Source organism: Pristis pectinata, chromosome 9, assembly GCF_009764475.1.
Source record: "Pristis pectinata isolate sPriPec2 chromosome 9, sPriPec2.1.pri, whole genome shotgun sequence".
Lineage (NCBI taxonomy): Eukaryota > Metazoa > Chordata > Chondrichthyes > Rhinopristiformes > Pristidae > Pristis > Pristis pectinata.
Window position 1 is genome coordinate 61,276,497 of NC_067413.1, and position 13,862 is coordinate 61,290,358.

The 13,862-nt window shown below is 40.2% G+C and overlaps 1 protein-coding gene across 4 annotated transcripts in view; it reads right to left on the bottom strand.

The window, feature by feature from the left end:
* LOC127574173 (RNA-binding Raly-like protein) overlaps window positions 1-13,862 on the bottom strand; it is a 643,109-nt gene that overhangs the window by 168,870 nt on the left and 460,377 nt on the right. Inside the window, exon 1 of one of the 4 annotated variants that reach the window (XM_052022952.1) lies at window positions 4,608-4,714. The exons of the other annotated variants lie outside the window; for them this stretch is intronic. The gene's annotated coding sequence lies outside the window, so the exon portion shown is untranslated. Of the gene's footprint in view, window positions 1-4,607; window positions 4,715-13,862 lie in introns of those variants that run through there. 4 annotated transcript variants of the gene reach the window in all.

The window sequence follows — 13,862 nt, forward strand, 5'->3', positions numbered from 1 at the left end:
CATCTGACACATTAATGAGGGTAGGAACATTAAAATGTTTCATAAACTATGTCCCTTAGAAGAAAAGAGTATTATTACATCACATGGTGACAAGGGCAAGTATGAACAGAAATCATTTATGTTCCATAATTTTGCTCAAAGTAACCTTTGTTGCATATTACAATGATAATTAGACATGGTGCCAACTGTAATTGTCGTTACTTCAACCTGAACTAAAAAGGTGCACCCTAGCAACTTACTACAAGGTTGCATAATAAGGACAAAGACGTCAGCAGTAATTAAAACCCTTAAAGTAAATTAAATTGCTAAATTAAGCAAACATAGCTAACTACAAAAGCTAGTAGGAAATGGAAAAGCTGGCATGATTCTGCATTCCTTCCTTTGACTGGGTCTGTTGTTGTTGTCCAATAAATTGTATTCCTTTCCTGTTGTTGAGATAAGCATCATTGTCTGGTTATGAATACCAAGCATGTAAATGAGTTTTAAATTGTATCTTTTTTGGTGAGGCTTGAAGTATCATTCAAGGAATGGATTTTGCTTTGTTTTCTGATTGTATTGGACAGAACCAGTGACATCTGTCAGTATATCTGCTGGTTTTGGGACTTCTGTACAAAGACAGCTCAAGGAACTTTGAGTCAGTGTTGATGAGCAGGTGTCTGAGGTTCAGACAACATGACACATCAGAAAGGGAGGAAGTCACCTGGACACTTTGCTCCAAGAGACAGTCACCAAATAAGTACAGTGGAACTGAATCAGTCAAGAGGGATGTGAAGATGTGATTATGAGTGAAGCAGGTATGGGGATCCAATAGGTAGCATTGGGGGAACCTCAACTCTTGCACATCCAAAGCATTGCTAAAGAAAATGAATGTAGAATATGAGAATAAGCTTTAAAAACATTTTAAACATTAAAGAGCTTCTATAGCTAAATAAAAAGGGAGAAGGAAAAGTTAATGTGGGTCCCTTACAGACTGAGACAGGAGAAAATATATTGGGAGAATAATAATGAGTGTGGAAAGGCATCCAGGGAGATGCACCAGGTCTATTTAAAAACAAAGTGTGGCAGAAACATAGAAAATTGGAGCAGGAGTAGACTATTCAGCCATCTGAGTCTCCTTCAACATTCAATATGATCATGGCTGATCATCATGGCAAGTTGACAAATTGGATCTAAAATTGCCTTGGTAATAAAAGGCAGGGTGATGATAGAGGGTTGTTTCTGTAACTGAAAGCCTGTGACCTGTGGTGTACCTCATGGATTGATACTGGGACTCTTAGTGATTGTTATATGCATTAATGATTTAGATATGAACGAAGGAGGTATGTTTAGTAAATTTGCAGAGGACACAAAAATTGGTGGTGTCATTGGTAGTGGGGAGAATAGTAGTAGGATTTGGATCAGTTGGTTATTGATCAATGGGTAAGATAGAATTTAATCCTGATAAGTGTGAGGTGATGTATTTTGGGAAGACTAATCAGGGATTAATATATCATGTGAATGGTAGGACCCAAGGGACTATTGAGGAAGAGAAGGACCTTGGTGTACAAGTCTAAGGATTTTGAAGGTGCCAGCAAAGATAGATAAGGTGGTGAAGAAGGCATTTGAGATGCTTGCCTTCATTGGCTGGGGCATAGAGTGTAAGAGCAGGGAGGTTATGGTGCAACTTTATTAAATATTGGTTCGGCCACATCTGGAATATTGTGTGCAGCCCTGGCAGCCACACTATAGGAACTACATGATTGCACGAAAGACGGTGCCAAGGAGATTCACCAGGATGTTGCCTGTGATGAACCATTTCATTTATGAGGAGAGAATGAACAGTCTGGGTTTGTTTATCTCAATGCAGAGAAGGCGAAGGGGGGTTTGATGTAGGTGTACAAAATTATGAGGGTCATTAATAGGATATATATTAGTGAAATGTTTCCCCATAGCAGATGTATCTATAAGTTAGAGGGCATAGGTTTAGGGTAAGGGATAAAAGATTTAGAGGGGATCTCTGGGATTTTTTTTTTGCCCAGAGGGTGGTTGGAATCTGAAATGCACTTGCTGGTAGTGCAGCCAGGTGCTTTCATAACATTTAAGTCAGCACTTGGATCACCAATGTGTAGAAGACTACTGAGTAAGTGCTGGTAAATGGGATTTGTATAGGTAGGTACTTGATGGTTGGTAGAATCAAATGGCCTTTTTCTGTGCTGTATGATTCCATGACTCTTTGACTCTCTCTGACATCCATCTCAATCCCATGTCTCCATTCTCTCCCTACATCTTCTGACACCTTCCACATTTGGAAATTTAAATATCCTTCTCTTAAAAAAATATGCAACTACTTGGTCTCTACAGCCCTTTGCAACAACAAATTCCACAGGTTTACTACCCGCTGAATGAAGACCTTTCAACTCAACTCAGTCCTAAATCTTTTTCACTGTAAATGAGACTCTGTTCCCTCACCCTAGATACCCCGGCCAGGGGAAACATCCTCCCCATGTTCATTATGTCTAGCCATGGCAACATTTTGTAAGTTTGAATTAAATCCTCTTTCACTCTTCAAAACTCTACTGAATACATAAGTGGTTGACTTAATCTCTTCTCATTCAGCAGTCATGTCATTCTCAGGAATCAGTCTGGTGAACCTTAGCTGCATTCTCCCCATGACAAGTACATCCTTTCTTTGGCATGTAGATCAAAAATGCATATGGTATTCCAAGTGTGGTTTCACCAAGGCCCTGCAAATTGTAGCAAGACATCTTTGCTCCTGCTTCACCTGCATGTTTGACTTCAGTGACTGATGTACAAGGACACTCAAGTCTCTTTGTACATTAATAATTCCCAGTCTAACACTGCTTTCTGTTTATCCATGTTATATAGCATCTATCATGTTTTTGCTCAATCAATAGATTTGTCTAAGTGGCAAAGACTCTTTGTGTCTTCCTCACAATCCAAAAAAACACACCCGGTGTAGTGTCATTGGCAAACTTCAAAATATTACATTTGGTTCCTCATCAAATATTATGAATAGTTGAGCCTCTATCACTGATCTGTGTGGTAGTCCCATTACTGCCTGCCATAATGAGAAAAATCCATTATTCCTACTCTATGTTTCCAAATTTCAGTTCATGCTAACACATTACTCCTAATATTATACAATTTAATTTTGCACACTAACCTTTCATGTGAGACTTATCCATAGCTTTCTGAAAATCATAGTACAGGGGCTCCCCAGGATAGGGCAGTGTTCTGTTCCTGTGAACTGTTTGTAACTTGGGCAGTTCACCAGTCAGAAATGCAGCCGCAAATTGAGTTCCGAGGTGGAAGAAGATGCTTGTAGCCCCGCAGCAGCTGTAAATATGGGCTATACACAAGTTGGGCGTTTGTAACCTGAGGAGCACCTGCACACCACAATCAGAGGTCCTCCCATATGTATTCTACCAGTTACATCCTTAAAAAGAATTGATGAACACTATTTCCCTTTCCCAGATGTCTCTGTTCTTTTTTTAATATCATTATTTTCTAAATGCCTTTTTACGTCATCCTTTGCAATTGCCTCCTGCAATTTTCTGGTACTGATGTCAGAATAATTGATCTGTGGTTCCCTGTTTTCTCCCTCCATCATTTGTTTTTAACAGTGGGATTACATGATCCACCATCCAATCTGCAGCAATTATTCATAATTTATAAAATTCTGGAAAATGATAACCAACCCATCCACTATTTCCATAGCTGTCACTTCTAGTATTCTTGAATACAAATTATTATACCTTGGGGATTTATTGTCTTTCAGTACCATTAATTTATCCAGCATTATTTTCTTGCTAATATTCATTTCCATTTGTTCTTCACCTTCATTAGGTTCAAGGTTCCCTACTTTTCTGAAAGATTGCTTGTATTTTCTTTTGATAATCAATATATTTGTTTAAATGCTCTGCCATTTCCCCATCCTCATTCTGAGATTCCCCCATTTCTGATTATAAGGTACCTGCACTTAACTTCATTAATCTTTTAATTGTTATATATTTTATGGAAGCTTTTACAGTCTACTTTTATGTTCCCCGCAAGTTTACACTCAATCTATTTTTGCTCTGTTAATCGATTTTTTTTGTCCTCCATTGCTGAAATCTAAACTCCCAATGTTCAGGTTTGCTACTTTTACTGACAATCTTACTTGGATCTATTACAATCCTTAACTTCTTTTGTTAGTCTTGATTGGAACCTTTTGCCAATGTGGCAAAGCAGCAACATTGGATTACGAGGATGCTTACAACTAAAACAGCATACAGTAGCCAGGGTTAAAATATCCCATAACTAAGCATTTAGATCAAAGCTCTGCCCCCTTTCTATGTCTAGTCATGAATGTTGGTGGACAATCAATGGCAAACAGGAGGAGGAGGCAGTTCCAAGAACAGTGCCAACTGCACCAACCACATAAGTAAAAATCAAAAACACTGCAGATTCTGGAAATCTAAAATAAGACAGAAAATGCTGGAACTACTCAGCAGGTCAGGCTGCATTTTTACAAGAGCAAGTCAGAGGTCTCCTGCAGAGAATGAATTACCTTCTGCTACGTCAAATGCTTTCCACAATGTACAAGTCAGAAATGTGATGAAACACACCTGATTTAACTGGCTGAATGCAGCTCCAATAACATTTAAGAAGCTCAGGACAAAGCAGCCCACTGAATTAGCACTCATCTACCTCATTTACTTGGTCCATCTCCAACACCTCTCTCCCCTTTCTTGATCTCTCGGTCTCCACCTCCTGAGACGGATTATCCACTGACATCTGTTACAAACCAACTGATTCCCAGAGTTACCTTGACTACACCTCTTCCCACCCTGTCACTTGTAAGGCTGCCATTCCCTTCTCAGTCCCTCGGCCTCCACTGTTTCTGTTCCCATGATGAGGCTTTCCATTCCAGGGCATCTGAGATGTCCTCTTTTTTCAGTAAACAGGGTTTCCCTTCCACCACTATCAATGCAGTCCTCACCCACATCTCCTCCATTTCCCACACGTCTGCCCTCACCCAATCCCTCCCCCCAGACATACAAGGATAGGGTCCCATTGTACTCATTTACCACCCTACGAGCCTCTGCATCCAACATGTCATTCTCCGCAACTTGCGCCATCTCCAACAGGATTCCACCACCAGGCGAATCTTCCCCTTCCCACCCCTCCACTTTCCACGGGGATCACTGTCCCAATGACTCCCTTGTCGACTCGTTCCCTCCTCACCGATCACCCTCCTGGTACTTATCCCTGCAACTGTGCAAAGTGTTACATGTACCCCTACACCCCTTGCCTCACCACCATTCCGAGCCCTAGACAGTCCTGCCAGGTGAGGCAGTGCATCGCCTGCAAATCTGAGGGTGTCATTTATTGCATCTGATGCTCCCAGTGCAGCCTCCTCTTTGTCGGTGAGACCCGATGCAGATTGGGTGACTGCTTTGTCGAGCACCTTTGCTCCATCCGCTGAAACAGCTAGGATCTCCTGGTGGCCAGCCACTTCAATTCCACTTCTGCCCTTTTCCTTTCTAGTCCCGATGAAGGGTCCCAACCCAAAACATTGACTATTTATTTCCCTCCGTAGATGCTTCCTGAACTGCTGAGTTCCTCCAGCATTTTGTGTGTGTTGCTCCAGATTCCAGCATCTGCAGAATCTCTTGCATCTGCCTTAAGCATTCATTCCCTACAACAATGGTGCATGGTTTCTACAGAGTGTACTATCTGCAAAGTGCACTGCCTGACTTCTCCAAAGCCTGAAAAGTCTTAAGAGAGATAAGGGCAATGGATAAATGGGAACATCACCACCTGCACGTTCCTTTCCAAGTCATACACCATCCTGACTTGGAAGTTTGTTGCTCTTCCTCCATCATGATTGGGTCTAAATCCTGGAACTTGTATGTTATGGGAGTACATTCACCAGAAGGACTGCAGCAGTTCATTTGTGTGAGTAGCTTTTAAAGTCTAACTTGCTGCAATTGCGTGTAGGTAATTTGTTATTTGAAATCTTTAAATTAATGCAGTTCTAATTGTTTGACTATCTGCCAGTTTTCAATACTCAATTAAATCCTGCTGTTGCCAGTCAGTGTAATTATGGATCAATTATGATGCATGAAACCCTTTCCATTGTAATTGATCTACATTGAACTGTTTAACCAGAGTGCCTAGACATTTCAATGTGCTAATTCCAAAACCCTTTTCATTACTTTTCATAAAGAATTTTAGACAATTTTATCATCCCACATCTAGCAGAATCTTGGTTGAAGAAACAACTATACCAAGAGATATCTGTATGTATTAAGTTGATGCAATGGTCACACAATTCATTAGGGATAGAAAGTTAGAGCTCTTACCTATCCAAATAGACATGAATGGGCAGTGATGAAGAAATAATGCTTTATGAAGACTGTCACACTGGAATGTTGAAAGGTCACTGAAGGTGACACTCTGGTCTGTCACAGCCAGATTTTCTTCCCCTTCTCATTTTCCTAATTTAATTTCCTCAGCTAAAATTTGCAAACATTAGTGAAAGTGGTGGTGGAAGACGTGGTTTAAGTTCAAGCTGATATATATTTAATGAAAGATTCACAGTAGAATTCTGAACACAGACAGTAGATAATTGGAAGAAATTAGTGATTTTACACAGGCAGAGAAAAGAAGCAAGTACTTTGTGTTTGCCTTCAGGAAGAAGGCATACAAAAACTGACAGAAATACTGGAGAACCATGGATATGACGAGAATGAGAAACTGAAATAAATAGTAAAAAAAGTACTAGAGAAGTTAGTGAGACTGATAACTGATAAACCCCAAGGACACAATGATCCGAGATGGTGCAGTGGAATTGCAGGTAGTACAGATGTCTCACAGCTCCAGCGATTTGGCTTTAGACCTGACCTCTGGTACTATCTGTGTGGAGTTTGCACTTGCTCGTTGTGACCTTGTGGGTTTCCCTGGGGTGCACTGATTTCCTCCCATATCCCAAAAAACATGCTAGTTGTTCGCTTAATTGCCTACTGTATACTACTTCTACGGTAGTTGCTGACGGGAAAAATCAAGGATGTATTAATGGGCATGTGTGATAGGATAGATTGCAGGGAAACAAGAAGGGAAATGGGATTGATGTGATAACTAGCATTGACTCTATAGGCCAACTGGCCTCCTTCTATGTTGTAAGTAAAAATTAAGTAACATGATGTATGAAATCAACATCCTAAAGTTTCAAAAGATATGGCCAAAGAGATAATGGATACATTGGCTATCACCTTTAATAATTCAATACACTCCAGAATAATTCCTGTAGATTGGAGGATAGCAAACATGACCCCACTATTTAAGAAAGGGGCAAGAGAGAACACAGGAAACTACTGAGCTGTTAGCCAAACATCAGGAGTAGGGGAAATGCTGGAATCTAAAATGCAAGATACAACAACAGAACAATTAGAAAGAATAATAGGATTCAGCAGAGTCAACATGGATTTATAAAAGGGCAATCATGTTCAACTAGTCTTTTGCAGTTCTCTGAGGATGTGACTAGTGGAATAGATGGGAGAGGGAATCAGTGAATATGGCGTATTTATATTTTCAGAAGGATAAGATCCTGCACCTAGGGTGGTCAACAAAATTATAGCACATGGAGTTGGGGCTAATATATCAGCCTGGGCTCAGGATTGGTTAACAGACAGATAGCACACAGCAGGAATAAACAAGTCTTTCTCAGGTTGGCAGGCTATGATTGGTGGTATATTCCCAGCTATCCACATCAATAATTTGGTTGAGTTGTCCAAATGTCAGATTTCCAAGTTTGCAGATGACACAAAAACTAGGTGGGAGTGTGATTAGAGATTATGTGTAGAGAGGGGGATATAAAGAGGCTTCAAGGGGTTATAATCAAGCTAAGTGAGTGGGTACAAAGCTGTCATATGGAATATAATGGAAAAATATAAAATCATCCACTTGCACATAAAAGAGGGAAGCAGGGTATTTTTTAAACATTTGGCAGATTGGGGAACATTAATATCAAAAGAGACCTAGGTGTCCTTGTACACAAGTTGCAGCTTGTGTACAAGAAAGCTAACTTGCAGGCACAGCAGCAATTTGGAAGGCGGGTGGTGTTGAGGACTTGAATACAGGTATAAAGATGTCTTACTGCAATTAGAGTGGTGTTTGTGTATCATCATTTGTGTATCATCATTGGCTCCTCATCCAAAAAAAGGATATATTTTCCATAGAAGGAGTGCAATGAGATAACACTAGAGTGTTTTTGGCATCATGGATTTGCTGTATGACGTGAAATTTAGTCGAGTTGGCCTGTATTCACTAGTATTTAGAAGAATGGGAGATGATCTAATTGAAACATACAGGGCTCAACATGGTGGATGCACAGAGGATGTTTCCTCTCACTGAGGATTTCAGATACTTCTCTCAAATCCTCTTGCAATCTTTTCTGTTCTGAGGAGAATAAACCCAGTCCCTCATCCTTAGAATTACTTTAGCAAAGCTTTTGGATCTTGCCTTAAGTGTGGTACCCAGAATTGCACACAATACTCCAGTTAACGGAACCAGTGCTTTATAAAGGCTCCTCATGACTCCCTCACGCTTGTACTCAAGGCCTCCAAAAAATCCAGGATCCTGCATGGTTTCTTTTAAAAACCATTTTCTCAATCTACCTTCCCACTTTTAGCAACTGTTTACATATACCCCCAATCTCTGTTCTTGTACATGAACTACTCTCCAGTTCAGATTACCCTTTCTCATTTTCCTGCAAAATGTAACATTTCTCAACATCGAGTTTCATATGTCACCTACCTACCCATTCCAGCTGCCTGTCTATACGTATCTCTTTCGTCTATTACTATCCTCTTCAGGGTTCATTTTCTGTCCTTCGCAAATTTGAAAATTACACACTGTACACCCAGGTCCAAGTCATTAATATATATTAAGAAAAGTAGTAGTTCTGGTACTGACCCCTGGGCTATCTTTAATCAATCTACACTTGTTCATGTGATTGCTAATTATGTCCCTGATTATTGCTTTTAGAACTTTCCCTGCAACTAAAGTTTTTAGACAGCATTATAGTTATTGGGTTTAATACTACATCCTTTCTTTAAAACAAGCACGTAACATTTGCAATTTTCCAAAATCCCTGAGCTTATAGATGTTTGGAAAATTATGGTTAAGACTTGTGCAATTTGCTCCCTTACTTCCCTCAGCAGCTAGGATTCATCCTATTGGGACCAGGTGATATATTTACTTTAATCCATAATAGAACAAAAAATGCTTGAAGTACTCAGCAGGTCAGGCAACATGTACTTTCCCTCTGAATTTTCTCTAACAGCCTAGTTTTCACTTGCACTAACCACCTGCCAAATGTCATATTTCCTTTTCCTGCTTCTCCATTTTACTCTTTTATCTTTTTGACTCTAGCCGAAATATCTCCAATGTCCATTGATCAATTGCAGTTTTGCCTGCCAAGCTTTGATTCCAGTTTACCTGGGCCAGATCTCCTCACATCACATTGAAACAGGCCTTTCTTCAGCTGACAATTTTTATATTGAAATAGTCTATAATCTTTTCTGTGGGTGTTCCTTTGTTACTATGATCACTGTTTCCTAAATGCTTCCCCACTGTCACTTCCTCCTCTTGGCCTGGCTCATTTCCTAGGATCGGCTCCTATAAATCCTCCTTGCTCACAGAAGCACAGATGTACTGATCAAGTGTTCCCTTGAGTGCATGCCTCTCTTTCTTTGTCCCTTGAGTGCATGCCTCTCTTTCTTCGTCCCTAATGCTAATGCTGTTCCAGTTTACATTTACCTAGTTAACATTTTCCATTATCACCATATTATGGCCTTTCCACATCTCTGCAATTTCCCTAAAAATTTGTTCTTCAATAGAACGCACCCAGTAGTATAATTATACCTTTAATGATTCTTAATTCTAAACCGATAGATTCTGTCTTCAAATGTTCCAAGACCTCCTTTCTCTCCAGCCCAGCAATATTCTCCTTAATCAATACTACCACTCTCCCTTCTTTCTTCCCTTCACCATTTTTCATGAACACCTTGTAGCAAAGAATATTTAAAGCCCACTCTTGCCCATTTTCTTAGCCTAGTATCTGTTATTACATCATAACCTGATGTGTTTAATTACGCCTGCAGTTTACCAACCTTGTAATATGTTTCTTATGTTTATGTACATGCACTGTAACTCTACCTCAGAGCTATTTACACCCACTCGCTCTTAGTCTAGTCCTAGCTAGAAATTTTCTTATTCTGGTTTCAGTGTTATTTATCTCTCCAAATTATTTCTGTACCATTTTTTTTCCTTTTCAGTGCTACCTTCCTGTGCCCCTGCCCCTACCAAGTTATGTTAAATTTCACCTATAGCGCTAGTGATCCTCCTTGTGAGATGTTGGTTCCAGCTTTGTGAAATGCAATCCTTTCATCTGTACAGGTCTTATATCACCCAGAGCTGCCACAATGCTCAAGGAATTGAAAGCCTTCCCTCCTATACCATCTCTTCAGCAATCCATTTATCTGCATTACTGCAATTTTTGTGGTTACAGGTATGATTCTGGTACAGATAAGGACCAGCAAAATAGATACCATGTCTGGTTGTTCACCCTTCCTCTCCAGAATTTTCAGTGATAACCTTCATCCTGGTACAAGAAGCATACCTGTAACCACAAAAATTCTAGTCTGCTGCCTCAAAGTCAAAGTCAAGTTTATTGTTATATGCAATGAAAAACTTACTTGCAGCAGCATCACAGGCACATAGCATCATCATGTACAACCAGGCTCAAGGACAGCTTCTATCCCACTGTTATAAGACTATTAAATGATTCCCTAGTATGATAAGATGGTCTCTTGACCTCACAATCTACCTCATTTTGACCTTGCAACACACACGAAATGCTGGACGAACTCAGCAGGTCAGGAAACATCTATGCAGGGAAATAAATAGCTGACATTTCGGGTTGAGACTCTTCATCAGGACTACCTCAACCCAAAACATTGACTGTTTATTTCCCTCCATGGATGCTGTCTGACCTGCTGAGTTCCTCCAGCATTTTGTATGTGTTGCTCCAGATTCCAGCATCTGCAGAATCTCGTCTTCGTTATGACCTTGCATCTTATTGTTTACCTGCACTGCACTTTCTCTGTAACTGTAACACTCTATTCTGCATTCTGTTATTGCCTTACCTTGTGCTACCTCAATGTACTGTGTAATTAATTAATCTGTACGAACGGTATGCAAGACAAGATTTTTACTGTACCTCGGTACATGTGACAATAATAAACCAATTTACATTCGCAAGAAAAACAAATTATACACAATTTTTACAAGAAAGAATACAATTAAAAGTAAGAAAAAAATTCCACTGTACTGCAAAGCAGTCAAAGAGGTCATAGTGTTGTTATACCGAGGTAATGATTAGGGTTGAGCAGATTGGTTCAAGAACTGAATGGTTGAAGGGAATTTCTTGAATCTGGCAGTGCGGATCTTCCGGCTTCTGTACCAACTACCTGATAGTAGCAGCGAGAACGTGGCACGGTGGTGGGTATCTTTGATGATAGATGTTGCCTTCTTGAGGTGGCGCCTCATGTAGATACTACCGATGGTGGGGAGGGATGTGCCCGTGATGTATTGGGCTGAGGCCACTACTCCCTGCAACTTCTAACGTTCCTGTGCATTCAAATTGCCGTACCAGACCATAATGCAACCAGACAGGACACTTTCAACAGTGCATCTGTAGAAGTTTGTTGGAGTGTTCATTGACATGCTGAACCTCCTTAACCATCTAAGAAAGTAAAGACACTGGCCTGCTTTCCTTGTGAGTTCATTTACATGCTGAGCCAAGGACAGCTCATCCAATATGTTAATGACCAGGAATTTAAAGCTGCTGACCCTCTTCACCGCCGATCTTCCAATGTAGACTGGGATATGTTCGCCCTCCTTCCCCTTCCTGAAGTCAACAATAGGTCATTAGTTTTACTGGTGTTGAGCGAGAGGTTGTTGTTGTAGCACCACTCAACCAGTTGTCCTATCTTACTCTTGTACACCAATTCAGCACCACCTGTGATTCGTCGAACAGCAGTGGTGTTATTGGTGAATTTGTATATGGTATTGGAGCTGTGCTTACCCACAAAGTCATGTGTGTATAGGGAGTAAAGCAGGGGGCTAAGCACACAGCCTCGAGGTGCACCTGTGTTCATGGTCAGTGAGGAGGAGGTGTTGTTACCAATCCTCACTGATTCAAGTCTGCTGATGAAGAAGTCCAACTATAGAAACCCTTTTAACCATCACTCTGTTGAGCTCCCTCCTGTCTTTCTGTTCAATCAGCTTCCTTTTCTGTCTCTGGCTGTGCTGCCTCGAGAAACCCTTTTCCTCAGGAATCCTCAGCATTTAAAACTAACTAGAGAGGAAGATGCCCTCTGGGGCTTCCTGCGCTACTTACCTGCTCTTTTGTGTTTCTCTTGCAATCACCCATTCGCTCTCTGCCTGCACACTCTTAAACTGTGAGTGAACACCTCTCGAAATGTGCTTTCCATGAAACACTCAGCTTGTATAATTAATTAATTGCAACTAGCATGATTAATTTGGACTAATAAATTATGCAGACGCTAGTTTCCTAAGATTCAGCTGAATTCAGCAGATAAAGCTCAATCTATTTTTTTCTAGTAATTGAGCAACTGTGCTTGCCTGGTTCTGAACATACAAATTGCTTGTTTGGCCTCTGATTCAGTCCAGAGTAAATGGCAATTTTAATGTACATAATGGTTTCTATATTTTGCAAACTTAATTCATCCTATTCCCTGTGTTCTTATCTTATCTGACAGTTCTTGATCGTTAAGGACAAAAGAGATAAGACTGGCAGCAGGAATATGCTAGATGAACCTGCTTCACCATTCAGTAAATTCATGGATGATCCTCTACATCATTATGTTCATTTTCTGTGTTGATTCACATATCTCAAGTCAGCGTCCAACAATCCATTGAAAATGGATTAAGCAATCATCCCCTGGCATTGAAAATTCCAACGATTCACAACCATCTTGGCAAAGTAATTTCTCCTCATCCCAGAGCTAAATGGCTAACCCCTCATCCTGAGACAGCTTCACTTCATCTCTAAACTCCAGTGACTTAAAAGTCAATCTTACTCAATCACTCCACAGAAAACGATAGCATTATCTCAGGAATCAGTCTGGTGAATCTTTCGCACACTGTCTTCATGGCAACTATACCTTTCTTTAGATTCATAGATCAAAACTGCACACAGCTCTTCAAGTATCAAGAGGAGTTGAGGATAGAGGGTGATTAACCATGATCACATTGAATGACAGGGCAGGCTAGAGAGGCCAGGTGGTCTACTCTTGCTCCTATTTTCTTGTATTCTTACAAAAGTCCTGAATAGTTGAATCAAGGCTCCCAAACCGTTATATTTCAAGTTCTTTGCTATAAAGACTAAGAAACCACCTGCCTTCCTAATTGCTTGCTGTATCTGCATGACAGCATTTTGTGGGTTCCATATATCATAACAGTGAGTGCATTTCAAAAGTACTTTATTGTCTATGAAGCACTTTGGGACTTATTGAGATCATGAAAAGCATTACATAAATGCATGCCTTTCTACTTCCTGTAAACTGTCAGATATAAATAGAATTTGAGAGATTACTATCTTCCTCAAGCCATGAAGCACATAATTTGACCATCAATGATCAATCCATTATGCTATTCAAATAGAATAATTGTTGGTTTTCTTTAGTTAATTCTCTAGTGTACATTATTTCTCTTAATTATCAACTCTTTCCTACTGGGAGACAAGGTGAGAACATGTTTGTCTTGAAATCTGGATATTTAGGGCTATTTTG